Source organism: Equus caballus, chromosome 22, assembly GCF_041296265.1.
Source record: "Equus caballus isolate H_3958 breed thoroughbred chromosome 22, TB-T2T, whole genome shotgun sequence".
In the NCBI taxonomy this organism is placed as follows: domain Eukaryota; kingdom Metazoa; phylum Chordata; class Mammalia; order Perissodactyla; family Equidae; genus Equus; species Equus caballus.
The window spans coordinates 32,361,059-32,386,739 of record NC_091705.1 but is presented as its reverse complement, the minus strand read 5'-3'; the positions used below and the strand labels follow the sequence as shown (position 1 = coordinate 32,386,739).

Below are 25,681 nucleotides of genomic sequence, written 5' to 3'. Positions count from 1 at the left end.
CAGTTACCCATGGTGAACCGCTGTCCAAAAATATGAAATGGAAAATTCCAGAAATGAGCAATTCATAAGTTTTAAATTGTGCACTGTTCTGAGTAGTATGATGAAATCTCATTCCCAGGACGCTATGTCACAATGCCTCCGTCATTCACCTCACTTCATCTCACCACATAGATATTGTATCATCTCACATCATCACAAGAAGGGTGAGTATAGTACAAGATATTTTCAGAGAGACAGAGACCACATTCAGATAACTTTATTATAGTATATTGTTATAATTGTTCTATTTTATTATTAGTTGTTGTTTTTAATCTCTTACTGTGCCTAATTTATAAATTAAACTTTATCATAGATATGTATGTACAGGAAAAAACATTCTATATATATATAGGGTTCAGTACTATCTGCAGGGTCCTGGAACATATCCCCCCATGAATAAAGGGGGCCTACTGTACTTCTATTGATTTTTTGTTTAGTGACATAACATTTGTATCCCTGTGTGTTTAATTTCTTACATGCTACTTTTCTCAAGTTTAAGAACAGGAATTATTGACAAGTCTACTTCTCCCCTCCCACCTGCTCCCACACCTCCCAATGCTGTCTCCTGCTTCTATGCCTTGGCATATACATGCTCCTCCTTCTGTCTGGAGACCCATTCCTCTCCCAGCCATTTATATTATTTCATCTTTTATGGGCAAGGGACTTGATTGTGCAAAGGGAGGGCCACTTGACTCCCATGTACATCCCAAGTCTATCTCTGATACAACTCTGCTCCCAGCCCCTCTCCAGAAAGTAAAGTGTACAGACCTGAGCCCCATGTGCTCAGGTTGAGTTTTAGACTCTTTAATCCTGGTGTTGGAGTGGAAAGGCTATGGCTACCAGCTGCGTGGTCCTGCCTCAGCCCCTGAGCTGCTGGCTCAGAAGGGCAAGTACACTGTCTCTATGAGGCAGCGGGGACAACCAGCTCTCCACATACTCACTCACCAGCAGCCCGGCAGGATTGGAAACCCTCAGGATTCATGTGTAAATCTCAACCTTGTTTTCAACCAGACTATAAGCTCCCTGAGGACAGGGATGTTGTCTGCCTTGTTTAAGGGTGTATCTTTTAAGTCTAGAACAATACCTGGAACATAGGTGGGGCTTAATATTTAAGGAAGGAAGAAAGAGGAGTAAGGACCGTGAGGCGTCTTGGCCAGCCTTGAGTGAAATAAGAGAAATATGCACAGGTGAGGTAGACAGGCGGCAAGGGGCTGCTATCTCTGTATTTTCAAAGTGGAGAAATCTCGGGTGTCGGCCAAAAAGTTAGGGCCACTGGCCGAAAACCATAGGAACACCGGGGTTTCAAAGACACTAAAAATATGCTCTCTCTCCGGGTGCAGTAAGGCTCTGCAAAATCATTACAGCCACCCCTGACAAAGTCACACCACGTTTATCTTAAATGTATCCAACAAACTGCTCTCGCAATCAAGACTCAGATCATTCCTACTTTAATTGAGGTAAAATGAGCCTCAGAATCCAACCATTCTTTTAGTGAGGGCTAAGCAAACACCCATGATGGGGGCAGGCAGGTGGTTAAGGGGGGCAGCTGACTACCACCACCTGGGGAGGGTGGCAGTAATGGGATTCCGTACGGAGTATTCAGCCAGGCAAGTAGGTAACTCCCCATCCCTTCTTGCCTCCATCTATTTTCTTTATAGCATTTATCACTACCTGCCCCTTCTATCTGTCTTTCTTTTCCCTTAGCACACCTATTCCACGACAGCAGGACCTTTGTCCTACTTCCAGCTGTATCCCCTGTCTTAGATCAATGCCTGGCATTTAGTGGGCAAAAATTAGCTGGTAATGAACGAATTAAAGAATATTAAACAATTAGTTGAATCTCTGCAATATGCTGGGCCCTGTCCTTGAGGATACCACAAGGATGGTAGGAGAGAGGCTTGAACATAAACAAATACACCACAGCTTGACACCTTTACAGAGATATCCAAGGCAGGATCTCCGTGGCTGAAATCTCCCGAGGTGTGTGGGGGCCTTGGAAAGAAGTCCGTTGTGTGCTACGACAGCCAGGGAGCCAGGCAGAGCGGCAGGGATGCGGCTGGAGACAGAGCACGGGGCTCCTTGGCTCTTCACTTGGCTTCTCGGCATCTTCTTTTCCTACCTGCAGGACCCTCGCCTCTCCTCGCTTCTGCCTAGAGAACCTCGGCCCTAGAGTAATCTCTCTTTCGCGGGACCCCAGCCACAGCCTCTCTCATACCGGGAGAAGCCAGCCCCGGGTCTTCCAGACTGCTAGCCCGCTACCTGCGCGACCTCCACCTAGGGCTGAACCCCCGCCCCGCCCGCGCGCTCCAGGTCCCCGCCCCCTGCCTGCGGTCTGCGGCGTGCGAGACCCCGCCCCGCCCCTCGGCCCGCAGGACCCCGGCCCCGCCCCGCCCCCGTGGCCCCGCCGCTCTGTCCCGGGGGGCGGGGCCGCGCGCAGCGGCGTCTCCAAGGCGGGGGGCGCGAGGCAGGGGGCGGTGCGGCCCCGGCGCCGACCAATCAGCGCCGCGATCACATCCATGCAAATACGAGCACAATGGAGCGAGCCCATTACTCGCCCCTGCAAGCAAGCTTGAAATGGGTTTCTGCCTGAGCGGCAGCCAGGCTGGCCAATGAGTCTGTGTTTGGGGCCGGCGAAGCCCAATGGCGTGGCAGGGGAGGCGGGCCCGAGCCGGGTTAGGGTGTCCTTGCAGGGTGTCTGAGCTAAACTTCACCAAATAATAGCTGTTTGTATTTTGGCTGCTGCAGGAGCCATTTTAGGTAAGTTCTTCTCTTAACTTTTTATTTTCCTCCCCGGCCTCGGCGGGCCGGCCTTGTCCGCGGGTCCCCGGCCCCGCCCCGCCGGCCGGGCTGGGGTGCCCCTATGAATGGAGCCGGGATGAGGGGCTGCGGCAGCGCCGAGGCCCGGCCGGGCCGGGGTCCGAGCGGGGCCGGCGGCGGGCGGCCTGGCGGAGGGCAGGCGGCGGCCTGAGGCCTGAGGAGAGGGGCCGGCCTCCGTCGCGCCCGGCTCGCGCTCAGGCCGCGCTCGGGCCGGGCGGCCGTCCTTGGGAGCGCGCCGCTGCGGGCCGCGCGGAGGGGCGGGGGTCCGGGCAGCCCCCGGCCCGGGGCCTGGCGGGCGGGGGCGGGGCGTGCGGAGGCCCCTCCGGGCCTGGCTGAGGAGGGACCCCTGGTCGGGCCGCGCTGTGCTGTGGGGGGGCGGGGGTGACCGCTATTCCCGCCGCCGCCCCCGCGGAGAAGTTGCTCTATTGGCGTCCTGCGTCTGTTTGCAGGGGTGGAGGAGGGTGGGCTGGTGCCAGGCGGCTGCTCCGGGAGGGGGCGGGGGCCCCGGCGCGTCCTCGGAGCGCGCATCCCCTCCGCCCCCTTCTTACGCACTAGCGCGCACTCGCCCCGAAAATTGGAACCCTAGAGGTGTGCAGCAACCCCGCAGCCAAGTTTTGTGCGTTATTAGATTGCCTGTTTGAGCTTCAAAAAAAAAAAGAAATCTGTTCCCTTCAGGGTATTTATTTCCTTCGCTGTTGAAAAGTAACGGAGTCTCTTGTTCCCAGATTTCCAGGGACATGCCTGTCAGATGTGTGCAGAGGGTTGGCAGTTACTTGGTTTTTAAAAAGACGCTATTAGGAAATCCCCTCAGTAGTGCGGTAATTGAAATTGGAGTTTGTTTGCAGCTTCAGTTTTATTTGATCCAATTAAAAATACATAAGCAGGCACTTATATTTGTGTATATAAAGTATTTCTAGTTCTAGTTATGACTGATGTGGCTGTGGTTTCCGTAGTGTGGGATTTAATAAGGCGGTATAATTCAATTTTGAACTTGTAGGCCCCTGTTCTCCAAATTAGGGTTTATGGACTATTAGTAATCTGACGAAGGTTTCTAGTGAATCTTTGTCATCTCCAGGCATCTTTGGGGTTGTGTGTATGCCTTATTTCCCACCTTCTCAAAACTGCTCATTTCTGGTGTAACAGACCTGTGAACAGAGAAAGTACAGATTTTAAAATTTTTACAATTTGTAGTGTCTGCAGTGTTGCCTGAGATTGGATTATTGTTTTTCAAATGGCGTATAGGCATACCATCCCAATAGGCCCCAAATTTCAACATAATTTATGGGGATATGCTGTGGACCTTAGAAAAGTCAGGACAAGGGACCGCTCTGCTGTACTCCCAAGGCTAATTGTGAGCTTTCTTACTGGAGATCTGTACCCGTTGACTGTGTATGGCACAGTAGGGTTTGCTGGTAAGCCAAATTGGAAGATCATGTTGGCAACCTCAGGGAGAGTTTTTGTGAACATTGTGGCTCTCTGGCAATAGAAAGACTTGAGATCCATGTATGGTAAAATGATTAGGCATGAATTGTCAAGTAACATGGTTTATGCCAACCGGAACAGGTGGTTTCATGTAAGCAATGCATGACTGTAACCGAAGGCCTGGGAAAATAGGGAGTGGTAAAACTATTAATTTTGGACTTCTTTCTGTCCCAGGGCAGATTTCCTAGATGAATTATGATGAATTACTTAAACTTTTTTCTTGATTAATGGATTATTAAAAGCTAACCTTTACGATTTTTCTTTTTCCTTTTTGCAAACTTTGGAATTTCTCTTAAAGTAACCAGACTGTGTTACTGTTCTTGCTCTAGTCTGGCCATGGGCAAAGTAAATCAAGATCTGTTGTGAAATTTGTTGTGTCTTATCGTGGTATCTCACCCTGCCTGGGGTTGGATTTTTTATACTGAAATTATTTCTTTGCTTTTTGCATTTAGCTCTTCTGTTGTTATAGCACTGCAAACTCTTTCAGTAGGATCACTTTTACCACAACTTTTTAATATTCTATATCTTTATAGTTATTTTTGTAATTTATTAGTATAGTTGGAAGTTCTCTAAACCCATCAGTATATTACTTCATGCAAACCACGCAAGAAGTTGAAAGACCAGGTGGAAGTGAAATGGGAGAGCCACAACTAACACTGCTGCATTTCTGGAAATCTTTTGGCAGTTAGTTTTTTGTATTTATTGATTAACTTTTTTTATAACTATTTCAAATACCAAAGAAAATCTAAAGCAGAATTGTATCTCTTTAGAAACCAGATCACATTTGGGATTTTTGCCATTATATTACAGAAAACCTATCAGAAACAGCAGGCCGTTGGGCTGTGTCTTGGAGATCTCTTCGATTTGTAGAAGTTTCAATGAAGTTTTTCAGTTTTCTTGGAAGTATGCCTTTGCCCCAAGCAGAGTTTGTGGTTATGTCTTCCTGTGTTAAGCCATGAAGGAAAAGGATTCCACAACCTCGGGCTTGATTCTCACTGTAGGTGCCTATGTTTTTCAACTTTCATGGAAAGACTTTGTATTCGTAATGACCAAATGGAGTCACACATGGACCACACACGTTCTGAACTGTTTCGAACAGGTATTAGGATTCAAGGATTCTACCTGCAAAAATAACTTTGGTATATGACAATGACTTTATCTAGGACAGTGACAGTATCTAAATCAATTGAGGAGACTATGTTTTCGTCACCCCAGTATGGCAAGGTTTGAAATAATTTTATTTTATTTTATTTTTTTATTTTTTAAGATTTTATTTTTTTCCTTTTTCTCCCCAAAGCCCCCCGGTACGTAGTTGTATATTCTTCATTGTGGGTCCTTCTAGTTGTGGCATGTGGGATGCTGCCTCAGCGTGGTTTGATGAGCAGTGCCATGTCTGCGCCCAGGATTCGAACCAACGAAACACTGGGCTGCCTGCAGCCAAGCACGCGAACTTAACCACTCGGCCAGCCCCCTGAAATAATTTTATTTTTAATAAATAATTTGTGGTCCTCTTTATACTTCCATCCGTCATTCAAAGCTTTTGTTTAATTCAGGTGAAGAGCTGCAGTGAATTCCGTGGGACTGCGTGCATTCTCCTGTACCAGGTTGTTATATTGAAAACTCTTTGAAAGACATAAAGTAATAGCTAGAGCTTAGATATCTGTTCCCTAGAGAACATTTTTATTTGCAGTAGAATGTGACATACTTGTGAGGGAAGCAAAGAACCAGCATTGAATGAGTACCCGGTGTGTGTCCAGCATGCAGCCAGGTACTAGGTCTACAGAGATGAGAAAATATCTCTGTTTTCATAGCTCCTTCGTGAGGCTGGACTGCAGCTCAGAGAAATGGAGTAACTTATTCAAGGCCATAAATCTAGTAAATGTTAGAGCCAGCATTTGAACCCAGGTCATCTGGATTCAAAGCATATATTCTTTTCATCAACAGTCTTCTCTGAAGATTTCTTCAAATGCTGGAGCATGCTCTCCTGTTTTCGTGGTATGGTGCTAGGTTAACTAATACACTTTGCCTAAGTTCTTCCACATATGCGTCCATTTTTACTTCTCTATTTCAAGAATTTGTCACTGAGGAGGCAAATTGGAATACAGTGCGGGCACCCTTTTCCCTGTCTCCATAGCATAGGAGTGGTCTTCCTGGGGCACTTGGAGTTCGGGGTAGCCTGGTACAGTAATAGCTGTGAAGTGCAGAGGGAGAGTGCAGTCACTTTTTCCTTGCCAAAATGTTCATTTTGTGGGAGCATTGTTACCCTCATGAGAAATTCTGTTACTTCCATAAAAGTCCTGAAGGTAGTGAAATGGAGTTATTTTAAAATATCCATCTCTGTTCCCATTTCTGAACTAAATTATTTGCATAAAATCCAGAGAAAAATGTTTGTTTTTGCTTGTAGTACTTACATTAGTTGGTTTTTATAGTTGGTAATAGTGATTGTTTACATCCTTCTACATTTATTCTTTATGTCATTTGCCATCATTGAGACCTTTAGAATCTTTGGTAATGTTTATGTCATAAATAGCTCCTATTTTGAGGAATGTTTTCTTTTTTTAATTGATGAACATTTTTTCTTTATAGTCATAATGAAAGACTTAAAATTTTTAGCAAGGAAAAAATTGATTTTTCCATTTTTTGAATAGACTTCCATGGTGCTTTTGTCCGCTTTTTCAGAAGAACTTAACATACTAAGACAATATGTGAAAATTTCAGGAATACTGGGAAGTAGAATTTTAAGGTAACTTCAAGACACGAATCTGAACATAAATACGAAGTGATGAATACATATTTAAATTTTCTAAACAAGCAGAGGGAGATTTCTGTTTTTCTACTTTTTAAAAGATTCTTGTAGGGATGGTTCATTGACCTAATTTTATGGATCAAATCATTTTTTTTTTTGAGGAAGATTAGTCCTGAGCTAACTATTGCGAGTCCTCCTCTTTTTTGCTGAGGAAGCCTGGCCCTGAGCTAACATCCATGCCCATCTTCCTCTACTTTCTGTGTGGGACGCCTGGCACAGCATGGCTTGCCAAGTGGTGCCATGTCCGCACCTGGGATCCCAACCGGCGAACCCCGGGCCGCCAAGAAGCGGAACATGCGAACTTAACTGCTGTGCCACCAGGCCGGCCCCTGGATCAAATATTTTATCAGTAAATTTTTAATATATTTTGGATTTTCTTGTACAGTATGTGACCAAAGTATTTTATTTTTGGAATTTCTATATCTTTTAGTTCTAAGATTGTCTTTACGTAAAAGTTCAGGCTTCAGGTTAAAAGAAGGTCTGAGTCTTGTAACATTGACCTTCAGTTTCTACCTATTTAGGTTGATGCTTTTTATCCTGGGATTCATGCATTCCTAGGGACTCTTTGGCTGGTCTATGAACTCCTCAAAATAGTATGCAAAACACTGTTTGTGTGTGCATTTTTATGGGAAGTGAATTGGTTGCTTTTTATGATTCTCAAAGGTATCTGTGACTCCCACCCTCCTTTTCCCCTCCTCCCTGTCTCTTCCTACCCGCATGCAAAAACAATATTAAGGATCATTGATTTAGGTCATTCCAAAGCAATTGTTTTGTATGAGCAAAATATTTTGCCTGGAGGCTGACTTCTTTTGACCTTTTTTGCCCTTTAGAAGATCCTGCAGTCTCAATCCGGATCAGTTGGCCTGGGCGTGGGGAAGTAGTTCTTCTCCCTCTGGGCAGATCCAGGCAAGGGTCATCCCCAGAATTCTTCCCTGCCTTATTATTATACTTGGAAAGCTGTTCCCTGCCCTCCCCAGGCAGCCTGGTAAGAGTAAAAGTTGGAGTGGGAGGCATGAGGACACTTGCAAGACAGTCTTAGAGAGTCCCGGTCTCTTGGTCTCAGCCATCTGCCTCTGCAGATGGGACTGGAGGGGTGGCCATGGCAAAAGCTCCTGACATTTTCTTTCTTTGAGTACTACTACTTATTCATTCCATTATTGCTTCATTCAATATGTTAGGAGAAAAAGAGTTTTCTTTCTTATATTGTAAGAGGAACAATGAAAAAGAATCCTTCCGTTTTTCTATTCCTTAGACTGTGTCTGAGATACCTTGCAACTTTTCTGTTAATGTTAAGTTTTTTTTTTGAGGAAGATTAGCCCTGAGCTAACATCTGCTGCCAGTCCTCCTCTTGTTTGTTTTGCTGAGGAAGACTGGCCCTTAGCTAACATCCATGCTGATCTTCCTCTACTTTATATGTGGGACGCCTGCCACAGCATGGCTTGACAAGCAGTGCATAGCTCCACACCTGAGGTCCAAACCAGTGAACCCCGGGCCGCTGAAGTGGAACATGCGAACTCAACAGCTGTTCCACTGGGCCAGCCCCGTAATGTTGTTAATTTAAGTGGACTTTTTCTTAAAATAATAATGTCTAGTTGAGCATGTAAGCTTATTTTTACAGAGAATGTGCATGTATCTCAAGTTCTGTTAAACTGGCTGTTGCTATAGGAAAAGGGATCCCGTGTTAAAGTTCTCAGAGCCTTATTTTATAATTTACTTAAGTGAAAGTCAAGTAAATTTTTAAAGCAAAATTCTAGAGTGACAAGAAAATTCTAAGAGTAGTCTCTAGGGAGTGGCCGAGCTTGAAGTTATCCTGGAGATTTTCTCATAGAAGTCCATTTGTGGGGCCAGACCAGAAGTTGAATAAAAGAAAAATCTGTTTGGTTTGATGTGTAGATTGGGGAAAACACCTAAGCTTTAGGCGGTTTGGTGAAGGGCATTGGCCCTTATGGGGGGTGGTCTTTGATCTGTTCCTTCCCTAAGAGTACATGAGTAAAGACGTTTACCTGGACTGTTTACTTTGGGTTCAAGGAAACCATCAGTATTCTAAGAAATCTTTGGAAGGATTATATCTGGTAAGCAAGGTCCAGATCATAGATTTTTTTTTACTGAAAGACATTTTTTATGATGTAACACAGAAGACTTTATTAATGTTCATTGTGGATTCTGGCTTAAGTCTTGCAGTGTTAGCAGTCTTAATTCAACCATGGGTTAGCATGAAAAAGTCAAGCCATCATCCTTGTTGACCATATGACAGAATTGGATCACATTATAAATGATGACACTATCAGATTGCTTCTTTTGCTTTTTTATTGTGGTAACATTGATTTATAACATTAAATGAATTTCAGCTGTACATTATTATATTTCCATTTCTGTAGGTTGCATCGTGTTCACCACCCAAAGACTAATTACAATCCATCACCATACACATGTGCCTAATCACCCCTTTCACCCGCCTCCCTTCCCCCTTCTGGTAACCACCAATCCAATCTCTATCTCTGTGTTTGTTTGTTGTTGTTTTTATCTTCTATTTATGAGTGAGGTATGGTGTTTGACTTTCTCCCTCTAACTTATTTCGCTTAGCATAATACCCTAAAGGTCCATCTATATTGTCAAAAATGGCCAGATTTTACCTTTTTATGGCTGAATAGTATTCCATTGTGTACATATACCACATCTTCTTTGTCCATTCGTCCTTTGATGGGAACCTAGGTTGCTTCCTAGTCTTGGCTATTGTGAATAATGCTGCAATGAACATAGGGGTGCATATATTTTTACACATTCGAGTTTTCATGTTCTTTGGATAAAAACCCAGCAGTGGAAGTGCTGGATTGTATGGTAGTTCTATTCCTAATTTTTTGAGGAACTTCCATACTATTTTCCATAGAGGCTGCACCAGTTTGCACTCCCCCCCAGCAGTGGATGAGAGTTCCCTTTTCTCCACAACTTCTCTAACACTTATTTCCTGTTTTGTTAATTATAGCCATTCTGCCGGGTGTTAGGTGGTATCTGTTCATCGTAGTGTTTATTTGCGCTTCCCTGATAATTAGTGCTGTTGAAGATCTTTTCATGTGCCTGTTGGCCAACGGTATATCTTCTTTGGAGAAATGTCTGTTCAGATCTTTTGCCCATGTTTTACTTGGGTTGTTTTTTTGTTTTTGAGATGTATGAGTTCTTTATATATTTTGGATTTTAATCCTCATCAGGTATATGGTTTGCAAATATCTTCGCCCATTTGTTAGGTTGTCTTTTTGTTTTGTTGATGGTTTCCTTTGCTGTCAGATTGCTTCTTTAAGCAAACCCTATATAGTATCGTTTTAAGGGACTTAGGGGTATTCTGCTTAATGGAATTAACAGTTTTGCCTTGAGTTGTAAAAATACAGTGAGGAAATGATACAGGATATGAAAGAGATCATTAATGACTAGCTCCAAAAAGGTAGTGGTAAAAATCTAAAATAAACTCTTAGATCAGGGCTACTCAAAGTTAGTCTGTGGATCTGTGTAGGTCTGTAGACTGTTTGTTACCTGTCTGCGATGATCTAAGTACAGAACTTGAAGCATTTAGATGCTTTTTCAGCATTTTTTAGAAAATTTGTCTGTTGCTGAATCTAATAATAAAAAATGTAAGTTTGTGGTATAGTCTTTGTGTTTTTAAAAATTTTTTCCTGGGGCTGGCCCCGTGGCCGAGTGGTTAAGTTCGCGCGCTCCGCTGCAGGTGGCCCAATGTTTCGTTGGTTCGAATCCTGGGCGTGGACATGGCACTGCTCGTCAGACCACGCTGAGGCAGCGTCCCACATGCCACAACTAGAAGGACCCGCAATGAAGAATATACAACTATGTACCGGGGGGCTTTGGGGAGAAAAAGGGAAAAAATAAAATCTTAAAAAAAAAAAAAAATTTTTTTCCTGGTAATTCACTTTTTTAGTATTTTATAAAAGTATTAGTCCACAATGGATTGGGAAAAAACAAAAACTAGTCCTTTACCATAGAGAGCACTACTCAAGATAATAGGCAACATTATCTTGGAGCTTGTTAGAAATGCAAATTCTTGGGCCCCATTCCAGGCCAACTGAAATAAATTACCTGGCGTGGGGACCCAGTGATCTGTGTTATAACAAGCTATGTTGATGATTTTTGTGCACATTTATTTATTTATTTTTTTAAAGATTGGCACCTGAGCTAGCAACTGTTACCAATCTTCTTCTTCTTTTTTTTTTCTTTTTCTCCCCCCAAAACCCCAGTATATAGTTGTATATTTTAGTTGTGGGTCCTTCTAGTTGTGGCACGTGGGACGCCACCTCAGCATGGCCTGATGAGTGGTGCCATGTCCACGCCCTGGATCCGAACTGGTGAAACCCTGGGCCGCTAAAGCGGAGCGCGCAAACTTAACCATTCGGCCACGGGGCAGCCCCTGTGCACATTTAAATTTGAGAAACATTGTTCTAGATCAGAACTGTCCAGTAGACCTTTGTGTTCTGATGGAAAATGTCCTATATCTGTGCGAGACCTATGAGTTATATGTGGCTTTTGAGCCCTGAAAAGGTGGCTAGTATGACTAGGGAACAGGATTTAAAATTTTATTTAATATTGGGTAATTTAAATTTAAATAACCACATATGGCTAGTGGCACTGGCATTTGACAGCACAGCTCTAGACCCTTTAGCTCTCCCTCTTTCTTTTTTTGAGGAAGATCAGCCCTGAGCTAACATCTGCTGCCAATCCTCCTCTTTTTGCTGAGGAAGACTGGCCCTGAGCTAACATCCGTGCCTGTCTTCCTCTACTTTATATGTGGGATGCCTGCCACAGCATGGCTTGTGAAGCGGTGCATAGGTCCATACCCAGGATCCGAACCAGTTAACCCTGGGCCCTTGAAGCGGAATGTGCGAACTTAACTGCTGAGCCACGGGGCTGGCCCCTCTCCCCCTTTTTAAGGGAGGCAAAAGTGGATCTTTTCCCCTTCATTTAGAAAGGGAAATACAATATGGCACAAAGACTATCCTTTAGCCTTAAATGAGACTAAACGAATTATATAATAAAATTTGGCACTATCTGCCCATTTATATTTACCTGTTTATTTTTATCTAAAAGTTAGTTTGATGTTAAGAAAATAGTAGGATCAGAAAGTAAATTTAGATCTGTGTCTTTTAAGGTTTTGCAAACAGCAAGATAGCTGTTCCAGCCAAGCCTTGTGACCCTTCGTGACTGTGACTAACATGCATGATGTCTTTCAACATGACTTCTGAAGCCTTTTTCTTTCATGTAAAGATTTAAGACGGGAGCTTTTAAGTGCAATACTGCAGTTTTCCAGTTCTTAATATAAAACCCTGGTTATTGAGGGTTCTCATTACCTTAGACTAGTTAATGGAGATTTTCCCTATGTAAAGTATTTCTGGCTTATGAGCTTACTTAGAGGATGGTTTTTCAGTTCATAAAGGTAACCTTTGTTTTTAATAGTATTCACCAAGGCTGCCTTGAAAGGTTGAGCCTTATCCTCTGTCCTTCCAGTATATTTAAAAATTGATTTGTTAGAAGAAAGGATTTTTCTTACTCATTCAGGGTTGTATATGCTTCCCTGCTTCCAGCCCATCCACGTGTACTTCAAATGCTAAACTTGTAAAAATCAAGGATAGCATTGATTCTGATGTATTGATCCGTATCCATTGTAGAATTGGAAATTATTTTGTGAAGGCCAAGTGGAAGGAAGCATGGTCATAGAAGTAAATGAAGATCCGCATATAGAGTCACGGCTTTTTAAAATGCTATCCAGACATCATAAAATGATTCTTTCTAGTCATACCGTAATTTTAATAGATATATTTGCTAGTTTTAGGTTTTTAAGTAGGAGACTGTCAGTCATTTAGGCAGTGACTCTTGAAGCTTGAGAGACAGTAAAGGGTGTCCCATGTGCTTTATACACTCACAAATATTGGAATCGGAAGCTTCTTAAAGAATGGATAGGGCTGCAGAAATAGTAAAATTATTAATGTAGCAGTGTCTGTTGCTTTGTTTATGGCATGAATTAATGCTATATTGTCTTCCATTGGTGTTCATTAAAAAGCAGCACTGTTGTCCCTTTAATTCTGTTGTAGGGGACAGTCCTATACTGTCAGAGTGAGTGAAGATGTCATGGAAGGTTGTCTGGGCAGAGCCTTCTGTTTAGCTGAAAACACAAATATCGCTGATTGGCGAGGCTTAACATTTTGTAATGTGCTGCTTTGGGCTCTTCTGTTTGACTTTCTTCAAAGGGTTTCAAGTTCTTGATCTCTAGGCAGATATTTGGATTACTGCTTTGGGGTCTTAAGGTTTGAAAACCCAGTCTCTCGGAATTGACATCTGATAGTTGACAGATCCCAAGCTTAGGAGGTTTGGAGGTTCCTGGCTTCAAGTTTGTTCCCATCGCTGTCACTGGTTCCCAGTGCTGCAACTGGAATGTTGTTTGAGATGTTACTAAAGATTGGTTTCCTAAGCTGGGCCCAAATACCAGTCTCCTTATTTACACATAGTCATACTCTGTCCACTCTTCTCTGCTCGGTCTGCAGCATTTCCTGCTAACAGGGCTCTCCCTGGTACTCCTCACTTTCTTCGTGTTCGCCCTTGAACTAGGCTTGTAGCTGCCGTTGTGGTATGGCAGTTATTTCTAGTTGAAGATTTAAGCGATATCAGGTCTTACACAATTCAGCATCTTAACTAGATTCTTCTAAACCAAAGCCTCTTTCTGGCTTCTCAGGATTGCAGAAGAGTAGAGTTGAAAGGGACTTCAGAGGCTAACTAGTTCAATTTCGTCATCTTATGGATGATGGAATGGAGTCTTGGTCCCGTAAATGTTTTGTGAGGCCATAGAGCTGGTTTATAGCCAAGTTAGGATTAGAATTCAATTCTCATTTTACTAAACAGGACTCTTTCCTATTTCTGATAGTTAGGGTCCTGAAAACCCACGTAGGAGAATTTCGCTTAAGAACTTATTGGGTAAATATGGGGAAGGAGTGCTCTGAGATTTGAAGTTAATTTGTGAAAGACTGCATAATTTTTTTATGTTCTCTAAAATAAAATAAGGATATAATCAATGAGATTTTACATGTCTTAAATGAGAGGTACTATTTTGGTAACTTCTGTTTACTATGTCTTGTTTACTAGAAACATTTTGGCATGTTCTTCTCTTATATCATGGTAAAAGGCTTGTGGTACTATTTTGGTAACTCTTGTTTACTATTTTTTGCTTACTAGAAACTTTTTGGCATGTCTTTCTGTTATAGCTTGAACTGCTTGTAAATTCACCTTTGCTTTATTGCAAATAATGTGTTTGATAGTTTGTTTCACATCCGTGTATTCATTCAGCTTTATGACTTAGGGTTATTGGAATAGGTTTTTCCCAGACCCCTCAATAATCATGATATAATAATAGCAGCTGCCAGTCATTGAATGCTTACTAGGTGCCAGGTATGGTGCAAGGCTCCTTCATGGTGTGGTGGTCGTTAGGACTGTGCACCAGTATTCTGCTTCTGGGTACATGGTAGGATTGCACTTCTCCCTCACCTTGAAGTTGAGCGTGGCTGTGTGACTTGCTTTGGATATTGAAATTTGAGTGGAAGTCATGTGAGACACTTCTAGGCAGATAACCTTTTCTTTTTCTTGAAAGAAATCTGCAGTGGTTACATACTGTAAGCAAGTAAGCCTATGCTTTAAACTGCTTGAGTTTTTTAAATGGGGTTTTAACTGCAGCATAACCAAGTCCATCCTGATGAATATATATGGATTATTATCATTGATCCTCATGGCGAAGTGCTGATATTAAGCCCATTTGACAGTTGAGGAAATGGAGACAAAGGAGTTATACTTGTCTGTAAGTATAGAACTAGTGGCCTGGCAGTTTGAGCCCTACATTCTTTTTTTTTTTTTTAAAGATTGGCACCTGAGCTAACAACTGTTGCCAATCTTCTTCTTTTTTTTCCCCCTGCTGCTTCTTCCCCAAATCTCCCCAGTACATAGTTGTATATTTTAGTTGTGGGTCCCTCTAGCTGTGTCATGTGGGACGCTGCCCCAGCATGGCCTGACGAGTGGTGCCATGTCCGCACCCATGTTCCGAACCAGCGAAACGCTGGGCCGCCGAAGTGGAGCACACGAACTTAACCACTCCACCATGGGGCCAGCCCCAAAAGCCCTATGTTCCTTTTTTTTTTTTTTAAGATTTTATTTTTCCTTTTTCTCCCCAAAGGCCCTGGTACATAGTTGTTTATTTTTAGTTGTGGGTCCCTCCAGTTGTGGCATGTGGGATACCGCCTCAGCATGGCTTGATGAGTGGTGCCATGTGGGCACCTAGAATCCGAATTGGCAAAACCCTGGGCTGCCGAAGCAGAGTGCATGAACTTAACCACTCAGCCATGAGGCCAGCCCCAAGCCCTACATTCTTAAGCACTACAGTCTGCTGCCATTCTCTATGCGGAACTATCTCAATACCACTCTTTTTTTTTAAAGGATTAAAAAAAAATTTTTTTTGGTGAGGAAGATTGGCCCTGAGCTAATCTTGCCAATCTTCCTCTTTTTTTTTTCTCCCCAGAGCCCCAGTACATAATTGTATATCCTAATTGTAGGTCATTCTACTTCTTCTATGTGGGATTCCACCACAGCATGGCTTGATGAGTGGCATGTAGGTCCATGCCCAGGATCTGAACTGGTGAACCCTGGCCCGCTGCAGTGGAATGCTTGAATTTAACCAGTCAGCCATGGGTCAGCCCTGTCCGTACCACTCTATTATATATAGAATATGGGATCTGCCCAAGATAACTTCATGCCAAAGTTTAGGTTTACCTCTCTGTTCCATCCCTTCTTAGAGCTGCTCCTGAAGTCTTAGGTCCAAGGGTGACTGCCTCTTACTAGCATTGTACTGAAAAAAGCTCCATTCCTTTTCTCTGATCTGTTACCTACTTTTACTGCCTTCTGGAATTCCATCTTTGATGTGACAGGGTAGTTCCTTGCCTTAAAAATCCTCACATCTCTAATGTTTTCCAAGTGAGTTTCTCCGAAGGCCACATTAAGCTTTATGAATAGGACGCTGCTTAGCATTCATAAAGGCATTACAACATTAAGTACATGATTCTGCAGCCAGACCACCTGACTTTGAATCCCAGCTCCACCACTTACTGGCTGTGTGAACCCCTCAATGCTTCAGTTTCTTCATCTGTAAAATGGAGATAATAATACCTGGCTCCAAATGAGTTAATTTGTGGAAAGCCTTGGAAAAATGCCTGACATGTTATAAGCATGATGTAAGTGTTGGATATTATAATTTTAAAGAATAAAGTATCACAGGGCCAAGATGAATGCAGATAAGTCATTGCTGATCTTAACCTTTCTGGTGTTAATACTGAGATATTAAATGTTTACTTCCACTTTTAATTTTTCCTTTTATTCAACAGGGATTACTGAGCAACTCTACAAGGCACTACGCTCTGGGGAGGGGTGGGAAGGGAAATGACCTAGAGCTTGCCCTCAAAGAATTTACAATATAAAGGGGAGATAAGATATGTATAAATACCTGTATGGAGATAATTCTGCTATTACAAGGTAGCCCATACAAATGAAAGATAAAGGACTTCGGGAGTTCAGAAAAGGGAGAGGTACGAGTCAGAGAAGGCCTTGAGTCAGACAGGGCACTTACCAAGGTTGGAAGGATAGGCAGGATTTGGCTGCTAGGAGACTGGGTGAGGTAGGAGGAAATCTCTAGGTGAAAGGAAGCATTAGAGCAGAAGCTTATAATTATATGTTCATTTGTCCATTCAGCAAGTGTATACTAAACATTTACCATGTGCTGGGCACTGATACAAGTCCTGGGGCTGCAGCTGTAAACAACACGAAGTTCCTGCGCTCATGAAACTTACATTCTAAGGAGTATTTGAATATGCAGAACCATAGTATATCGAGTGGTGATAAGGGCTAAGAAGAAAAATAAAGCAGGATAATGAGACAGAGAATAGGTTTATGTAACTAAGAAAAGCATGATTAATTTCTAAAGTTTTTTTTTAGGGTATCTTTTGAGGAAACCCAAGGCAGAGCTAAATGGCTTTGTCCTATGTTCCATGCTCATAGTTCTCTGCCCCTCACTCTTGGCTGATCTAGATATTTTCCTCCCTTGACTTGAGAGCAAGTCCCAATGTCTTCATGGGGCCTCCCCGCCCCTCACGTCTGCCAGAAACACTTTCTTTCTCTTCTGCGCTTCTGGAGTCACATTTTGCCTCTGTAACTAATTTGGCGTTTCATATTGGGCTGCCTTTGTCTTTTCTCATATTGTTCTTTGTTTATTCCACAAGTATGTGATGCCCATTTATTTAGTAAACAATTATTGAATTTCCGTTTTGTTTCATCCATTGCTGGGAACCAGGAACTTGAAGATAAATGCACTTGATTTCTGTCCTTGAGAAGTGCACAGTCTATTAGAAGAGACAGAAATGTAAACTGCAGCTGCAAACATCATGCTGAATGTCAAGTTAGAGCTATGGACAGAGTTTTGTTAGAATGCAAGAAGAGGGAGCAACCATCTACCCAAGGAAGTTGGTTAAGACTTTTGAAAGGAAGAAACTTGTAAATTCTTGGAAGTTGATTTGGAGTTTAATAATCTGAGATGGGATTGGTATCTGTGAGTCTGGAGAGCCTTTTATGCATTGGAAGTATCCTGTGAGGGGATGTTGGCAAATGTAAGTTCCGTGTGGCTGGAGTGTAGTGGAGAGCTGTGGAGTTGTGGTGGGCGATGGGGCTAGAGGAGTAGGTTGGAGACTGAAAGGCTTTGAAGATCCTGGTAAGGGGTTTAGATTTGTGTTGGCAGTGAGAGGTCAGAGGTTTTAGTGCAGAAGAGTAGTTTGTATTCTTCACTTGGGCAGCAGAGTTTGGTTTAGAACAGTGGTGCTCAAACTTTGCTGCATATTCAGAATCACCTGGAGAGCTTTAAAAAACACCAGTGCCCAGGCTGCATGCAGTGAAATCTGATTCTGTGGAGGGGGGGACCCAGGTATTGGGGTTTTGATAACTTCCTCGGTGATTCCACTATGCACCCATTTTTGAGAACCAGTGGTTTAGAAAGACCTGACGACAGGTTAATGAGTTAGGAGGCTCTTGCAGTAGGCTAGGAGATAAGACTTTGAATTGAGGCTTTGGTAGCTGGAACAAGGGAAGACAGAGGCAACCATTATTGTTTTTCTTTAATTTTCTGTATGTTTTTCTTCTCCAACAAAATTGTGGCCCCCTGGGTGCAAAGTCTAGTCTTTGTACTTTGAGTTCTTTGTAGAGATTTGTACATAGTAGGTTCTCAATACGTATTTGCTTTGACTAAAATCAGTTTTCTTTTATTCAAGTACTCCTAGTTGAATACTTAGGGCATTTTTATTTCATGTGCTTCTTTTTGTTATTAAATAGAAATTCCTTTAGGGACAAGAGTGGATGGAGATGAAACTTTTTGCTCAGTTTTACTTCCTCATAATTCTGATTAAAGATTTAGGAAGTTAAAATTCAATAATGAAAACAAGTCTGCATATGAACTTGGTTTATCCATACTGTCTCTCCTCATTAGCACAAACACGTAAGTTTGCCTTTAACTTTTGGCATTTGCGTAAAACCTGTTAGTGCTAATACACCCTTTAAAATAAAGAATCCAGATAAAGTATCTAGATTCTTAAAGTAGTTCCACAACATGTGGAAGGTAAACCTTAACAATAACACCTGGATTCTGTTAATCTGTTTAGTAACTCAGAAATTTATCAATGTGGTATAGAGACTGACTTGGTTTGTGCATTTGAAATAATATCTCTTTGCCAAATAAATTTTATTTATTTGTGAATGGGGATAGTATTTAAAAATGCTGTGAAGCTTTTTTCTGTCAACTCTTCATTCTCTATTCTAATGGAGGGGAATTGGAACATACAGAAATTAATAACTTCTTTTATAATTGAAGGCTTTTATACCTCTACCCCTGCTATTTTGTATCTTGAAAAACATCATACCTACAGAAAGTTATGAGACTAGTACCATCAACACCCATCTCCCCTTTACCTAGGTTTGCCAGTTATTAACATTTTGCCAAATTTGTTTTCTCTCTCTATATATACTTTTTTTTTAAGCCATAGCCTTTGAGAGTTACTTGCAGACATTGTGACACTTCTCCCCTAATTAGTTTTGCATTTCTATGCTGAGAGAAAAGATACATAACTATAATATAGTTATGCCAGTGAGGAAACTTGACTTAAAACCAGTGTGTCCATATGTAAATCTTCCCATTCACATGTTCTCTAGCTTTTTTATTTTTCTGCATCTAGAATCCAGTCAAGGATCATGCATTGTATTAAGTTGTCATGTGTCTTTACCGTTCAAAATTGATTAATGTGATCTGGTAGTCACAGGATTTGGGGAATGGAAATGAAAATCCCTGTAAAGGACGGTGTGGCCCAGTTTCCCAGCCTTTTTCCCTGCCTGCCTTCTTCCGTGCCCCCCACCACTGGCTGGGAATTGGCCTGCTTATACTAATGACAAAGTTCTAAAGCGGAACCCAGCACCCATTGCAGACCTGCTTGTGCACATCTTCTTGAGGCTAGGAAAGGCTTTGTTTTCAGAGTTATTTTCCATTTTAGGATTAAAGCCATTCAGGGCACTCAGGTGTTTAATTAAGAAAATGTGATAGTGTTAATGAGACTTTCAGAAAAGATTTTCGTAGTTGACTCTAAATCTTGTGAAACATGAGAGTCCTCTTTTGCTATTTCTTGAGGACCACTGATTATCAAGACCTTGTCTTTATACAGTTCATGAGGTTTTATTTATTTATTTGAACTATTAAGGACCCCCCTACTCCTGCCCTCCTTTAAATATTCCAGTCGTGTCCTTTTGGTCTTTTGCCATTCTTCCTTTACACTCTTTCCTTGGCAGTCTTCTTTCCTGTCATTTTAACTCTTGATGACTCTCAAGTCTCTATTTCTGTCTCCACCCTCTTCTCTGCTCCAGCCATCCACTCAGCAGCTTCACCTGCATGTCCCACATGCAAAACAGCTCAATATCTTCTCGTGTAAACCTGCACACTGGTTTGAATATTGGGTGGGGGGTGAGAATGAGATGGTATTTGACCAGGGGAGTAGGAACATTAGGCTCCTGTCCCTTACCAGCCCCTGCCATCCTTAACCCCCTCTCCCCGCCCACACACATAACTTCAAGGGCAGTAGGTGAATCAAAGGCAAGGCCTGGCTAACAATACCATTTGCAGCTGAGTGTGGAGCTTGGAAGTGAAGCTTCATGAAATGAATTCTTTTAACCCAGTGTTTCTCAACTTTTTTTCATTATCACTACTAAGGAATCTTTTTAGACAATTTTTTTTTTAGCATTATTGTGCTCCTAACCCCGAAATTTAAATACCACAAATATGTAGTATATCTGTTTATCTACTCTGTATGTCTGTTTAATACATAAACAAAAAAGATATTTTAACCCCCAAGAACCAATTTTTGACCTTTTAGGATGGTATTACCCATCGAAAGTACATGTTTTAACCTAAACTGGAGGCAGTCTAATGCCTAGAAACAAAGCAGGCCAGAGTCTGCTTGCTGTGTGTCTTGCCTACAAAGAATTTATCTTAGGTTCGCATCTGACCGCTGAAACTGAAGTTTTGTAATCTTGTTGTGACCATAACTCACAATAGTAGCAGTATATTGTGCCCCATATATAACATGTGCAATTCACAGGTTTAAATCTCACTGTTTATTCTTACTCCTTATGATGCATTCTATTTTTATTTTGTTGTCTTTTAAAAATAGTTGGGTTTTTTGTTTTGTTTTGTTTTTGAGGAAGATTAGCCCTGAGCTAACTACTGAAAATCCTCCTCTTTTTGCTGAGGAAGACTGGCCCTGAGCTAACATCCATGCCCATCTTCCTCTACTTTATATGTGGGATGCCTGCCATAGCATGGCTTTTGCCAAGCAGTGCCATATCCGCACCCAGGATCTGAACTGGCGAACCCAGGGCTGCTGAGAAGCGGAACATGTGAACTTAACCGCTGTGCCACCAGGCCAGACCCTAAACATAGTTTTATTGAGATAATTTACATACCATAAAATTCCCCTGCTTTTATTCTATATATTTTTTAATTTAAAAAGAAATGCTGGTCATGACCCACTGATTTGCAAAAGCATGACAGCCAGCAAAATGCGCTCCCTAGGCATAGCTGGTCAAGAGACCATCCACCAACCACCAAGGAGATGAGGACAAAGAGGTGGCAAAGTCCTAACCTTGAACCATCATGCTCTCTGCAGTCGTTGGACTTCATTTCAGTAAATGCCCTTGAACTTGAGCGAACTGGAAGGTTTCCTCCTTGGTATGAAATGAAGGCTGGGGAGCTCCTGGCAGGGGAGGGCTGCAGTGAGCTTTTTAAGCCCACAGGTAAAACTGCTCTGCTGGCAACTGAAGGGCCTGCCTCACGGGAAGGTGAAATATGGGCATCTTTATTCTGTGATTTGTGGTGCTAGCACCCCTTTTGCTGCTTTGAAAGAAAGATCGAGGGAGGGAATAGACGGAGGGAAGATTGATCTAACATTGAATAGTAGAGCCTGAAATTCTTGAAATCCTCATTATATAACTAGGTTTATCCATAAGAATATTTGAGAGCGTGACTGTAGGGATCTGTGTATTTGATTAATTTGCTGTCATTAATCTGTTAGAGCATTAGAGAAATGAAATAGGAAACTACTAAGTTTTCATTAGGAGAACGGAAGCGGAGAGGGTCAAAGGAATGAGGTTTAGCTTCCCTTTGTCGGGGTGTATTCATGGTCAGAGGGAGCCCTGCTGTATAGCTAAGAGGAATCAGCTGTACAAACATGGAAGTGAGTGGCGGAAAGACCCAGAGAGTAGGTTTTGCCCCCACTTAGTTTTAGCCCCAGTGCCAGGCAGGGCACGAATATAGGACCAAATAAAACTGAGGCATCCCATCCCAGAGCAGAATAATTAGAGCAAACATTTATTGAGTGCTTACTATATGCTAGGTCTTAAGCATTTTATATTTATTCTCTCATTTAACCCTTTAAAACGGTGTGAGATTGTAGGTTCTGTTGTTGGCCCCCCTCGCCCCCCCTTTTTACTGATAAGGAAACTGAGGCACACTGAGGTAAAGAAACTTGTTCAGGGTCATGCAGTTGCCCTTCCATGTAATATAAATGCAGGGCATTAGAGACTCTGCTTTGAAGTGAGTGAACCCACTGCTTCTGGGACCATATCTGCTGCATCATACCTTTCTTCAGGAGCATAGCCTACCTGGCAGATCCCATGATCATCATTTAAGTCATTTAGTCTCCAGGTTGCCACCCTAAAGTTCACTCTCAGAGGCTGGTGACCATGATACTAAAAATAACATTGTCCAAGAGAATATTTATAGTTTTTCACTCTGTCTTCTTGAGTACAGACTGTGCCTTATCTGGGAAATACTACTTATTTTAGGACTCCAGAGTTGGACATTTAAATAGTAGGGCTTGTCCAGTGGTAGTCATATTTCAAGTCAGTTCAACAGATATTTGCATGCTTCCGAAGTGCCCATATACATGCTGGGATGACAAATGTGATCACAATCTAATAGGAAAAATAGATATGACCAATATTTAAATTGTAGTAAAACAAAGTAAGTGGAACAGTAAAAGGAACATAGAGGAGGATGGGAAGGTTAGGAAGAACTTCCTAGAAGGGTTAACATCTGAGTTGGGTTTCAAAGGATGAATAGGAGTTTGCCAGATGTAGACAGTTGCAGAATAATTAAGTGAAGTTTGCTAGAGAGATCAACAGAGGTTTCCTTCTGATATTATTGCCAACTTGTCTAGATTTTGCATGTCATAGAAAGAGCTTCCGGCTGTAAAATTTGCTTTTTTCCCCTAGTGTCCTAAATGCCATTGGGATCCTATGCCTCAACAGTAGTGCTGGACAGCTAGGGATTATGCTTTGGGCCAGCTGTAGGAGGGAAAATTGCTATCCATGTAGCCCTTGCAGGTACACTGAAACTCTGGGCAGAAGTGAGTTTTCTGCTTATGTGAGGGGATCATGGTGTTCCTTGTACCTTAGCTCCAACTCAAGACTTTGATTACTGTTGCTTGGTGAGATCTTTCTTCTCTTACCTGAAAATGGTTGGTTGGTTGTTGTTCAGAGGTATTTAGGGTTTCAGCCATAAACATTTATTGAGCACTGACTTTTTTCAATGGAGGGTAGGTGAGGACCATACATAGAAATTAGTTTTTTGAAGTATAATATGCATTCATTAACGTGTACAGATCTCAGGTATACTGTTTGATGGATTTCTACATGTGTCTGTACCTTTGTAACCACTACCTTCAGATCAAGATAGAGAACACTTTTAGCACCCCAGAAGGTTCTCTAATGTCCCTTCTCTGATAATGCCCCCACTCCCTCCTGTCCCCCCATTACCACTATTCTGACTTCTGTCACCAAAGATTAGTTTTGTTTGTTCTTTTTTTTTTTCCTGCTTTTTCTCCCTAAATCCCCCCAGTACATAGTTGTATATTTTAGTTGTGGGTCCTTCTAGTTGTGGCATGTGGGACGCCGCCTCAGGGTGGCCTGACGAGTGGTGCCGTGTCTGTGCCCAGGATCCGAACCAGCGAAACCCTGGGCCGCGGAAGTGGAGTGTGCAAACTTAACCACTTGGCCATGGGCCGGCCCCCAAGTTTTGTTTGTTCTTGAACTTTATTTAAATGGAATCATACAGAATGTACTATTTTGTATCTGGCCTCTTTTAGTCAACTTTATGATTGCGAGATTCATCCAAGTTGTTGGGGAGCACGATTACCGATCACACTCTTAGGAAGAGACACAGGATAATCACATGATTTATGCCGTTGAGAGTTGGTATGAATTTATTGGTGGCATTCATTTATTCAGTACATATTTACAAGTACTTGCTTTGCAAGGGCCTGGGGATCAAAGATGAGTAAGTTTCTGCCATCAGGGAGCTTTCAGTCTAATGAAGGAAACAGACACTTACACATATAATTTATGGCAGTGAGGAGTTGGTCAACTTTTAGGGTGAAAATGGTTTTTGAAAGACTTTATAGAGAAGGTGAAATTTCTTCTGATTTTCAGAGGATTATTCGAAGTTTTCCAGATGCTCAGAAGGTCTTGTTCACAGGTGTGGAGGTATGAAGCAGCGTGGTGTCTTCAGAGACCTGCACTAGTGATACTTTGGTTTTAGATTGGTTAAGAAGTGTAGGAATGCCAAAAATATAACTTTGGGAAGAAATTTTGAGGAAAACATTGGTGCATAAGTTTGACTTTCATCTTTGGCTGGAGCCGTGGGAGATGGCCGCTCTAGGGAGTGCTTGTACATGCATCGTTGTGGAGAAGGCACGAATGGAAGTGAAGTTTGGTGACTGCTGTAGCTGGGGAAAAAGCCTCCAGCAGTGCTCTGCTGTTGGTGTAGTGGGAATCTTTCATGAGGTTAGATAAAACTGTAGAGATGCTTATTATGAAGGTGATGTTTTTTCAATAATTGAGATGACTTGAGATGTCCCATTAAGCCATCAAAAATTCTGAGTGGATTTAGATGCAGCGTCTCTCCTCAGTCATGGAATTTTTGCTGGGGCGACCATAACGAAGTAACAAAATACCAGACTGGGTGGCTTACACTGAAATTTATTTTCTAATAACTCTGGAGGCTAGAAGTCCAAGATCAAGGTGGCAGGTTTGGTTTCTTCTGAAGCCTCTCTCCTTGGCTTCCTGCCCTCCTCCTCACTGTGTCCTCACATGGTCTTTTCTCTGTGTTGTCTGTGTCCTGATCTCTTCTTAAAAGGACACCAGCCATATTGGATTAGGGCCCACCCCAATGACCCCATTTTAACTTAATCACCTCTTTAAAGGCCCTGTCTCCAAATGCGGTCACATTCTGAGGTACTGGGGGTTAGGGCTTCTGCATATGAATTGCGGGGAGGGACACAATTCAGTTCAGTTCATGTTTCAGAACCTGCCGTAATATTGTTGAGCTGTGTGAGGATTGTCACCTGAGAAAAATGGGGCCAGAACCACTGCAAGACAAGCAGGTAGCTGTGTTGTAAACCAAAGTCTGGTGTGACCCCTGTGGGGGCTGGGCTGGCTCTTAAAGCACCATGTCTGAGTTCATAGTGGCTTGTCTGCGCACACACAAACCCGTGAGCCTTAGGTATGTGTCTCACACCATTAAGACAGTGGTATTTCATTAATTAATAAAGATTGAAAATAGAGACTAAGAAGAAAAGAACCTAAACTGTAAAGGCCAGGTGGACATCACAAAGAAGATAATTTCATAACTCTTAATAATCTGTTCCAGTGCTGAACAAACCATGTTGCTCTCTTTTGCTGTTTAATCCTTTGCTTTGAATGGGCAGGAGTTAAAACTTTGGCGTTCTCCTTACCAAACATTTGAGTACCAAAGAGGTATTTCTAAATCAGATCACCTTAACCTTCCTCCTGAGTAGCAGGGAATTGTTTTCTCTAGAAGGACTTTAGTTTGAATTTTCCATTCTGATGGCTGCAGAGAGGGTGGAGGAT

At 42.3% G+C, this 25,681-nt stretch overlaps 1 protein-coding gene across 4 annotated transcripts in view; it reads left to right on the top strand.

Moving 5' to 3' along the window:
- The first annotated feature begins 2,515 nt into the window (after nucleotides 1-2,515).
- Nucleotides 2,516-25,681, top strand: part of CHD6 (chromodomain helicase DNA binding protein 6) — a 203,209-nt gene continuing 180,043 nt past the window's right edge. For 2 of the 4 annotated variants that reach the window (XM_023626581.2, XM_023626584.2), the window contains exon 1: nucleotides 2,516-2,796. The gene's annotated coding sequence lies outside the window, so the exon portion shown is untranslated. Of the gene's footprint in view, nucleotides 2,797-3,595; nucleotides 5,438-5,891; nucleotides 5,943-25,681 lie in introns of those variants that run through there. The other 2 variants (XM_070247063.1, XM_070247062.1) reach the window with 2 other exon arrangements.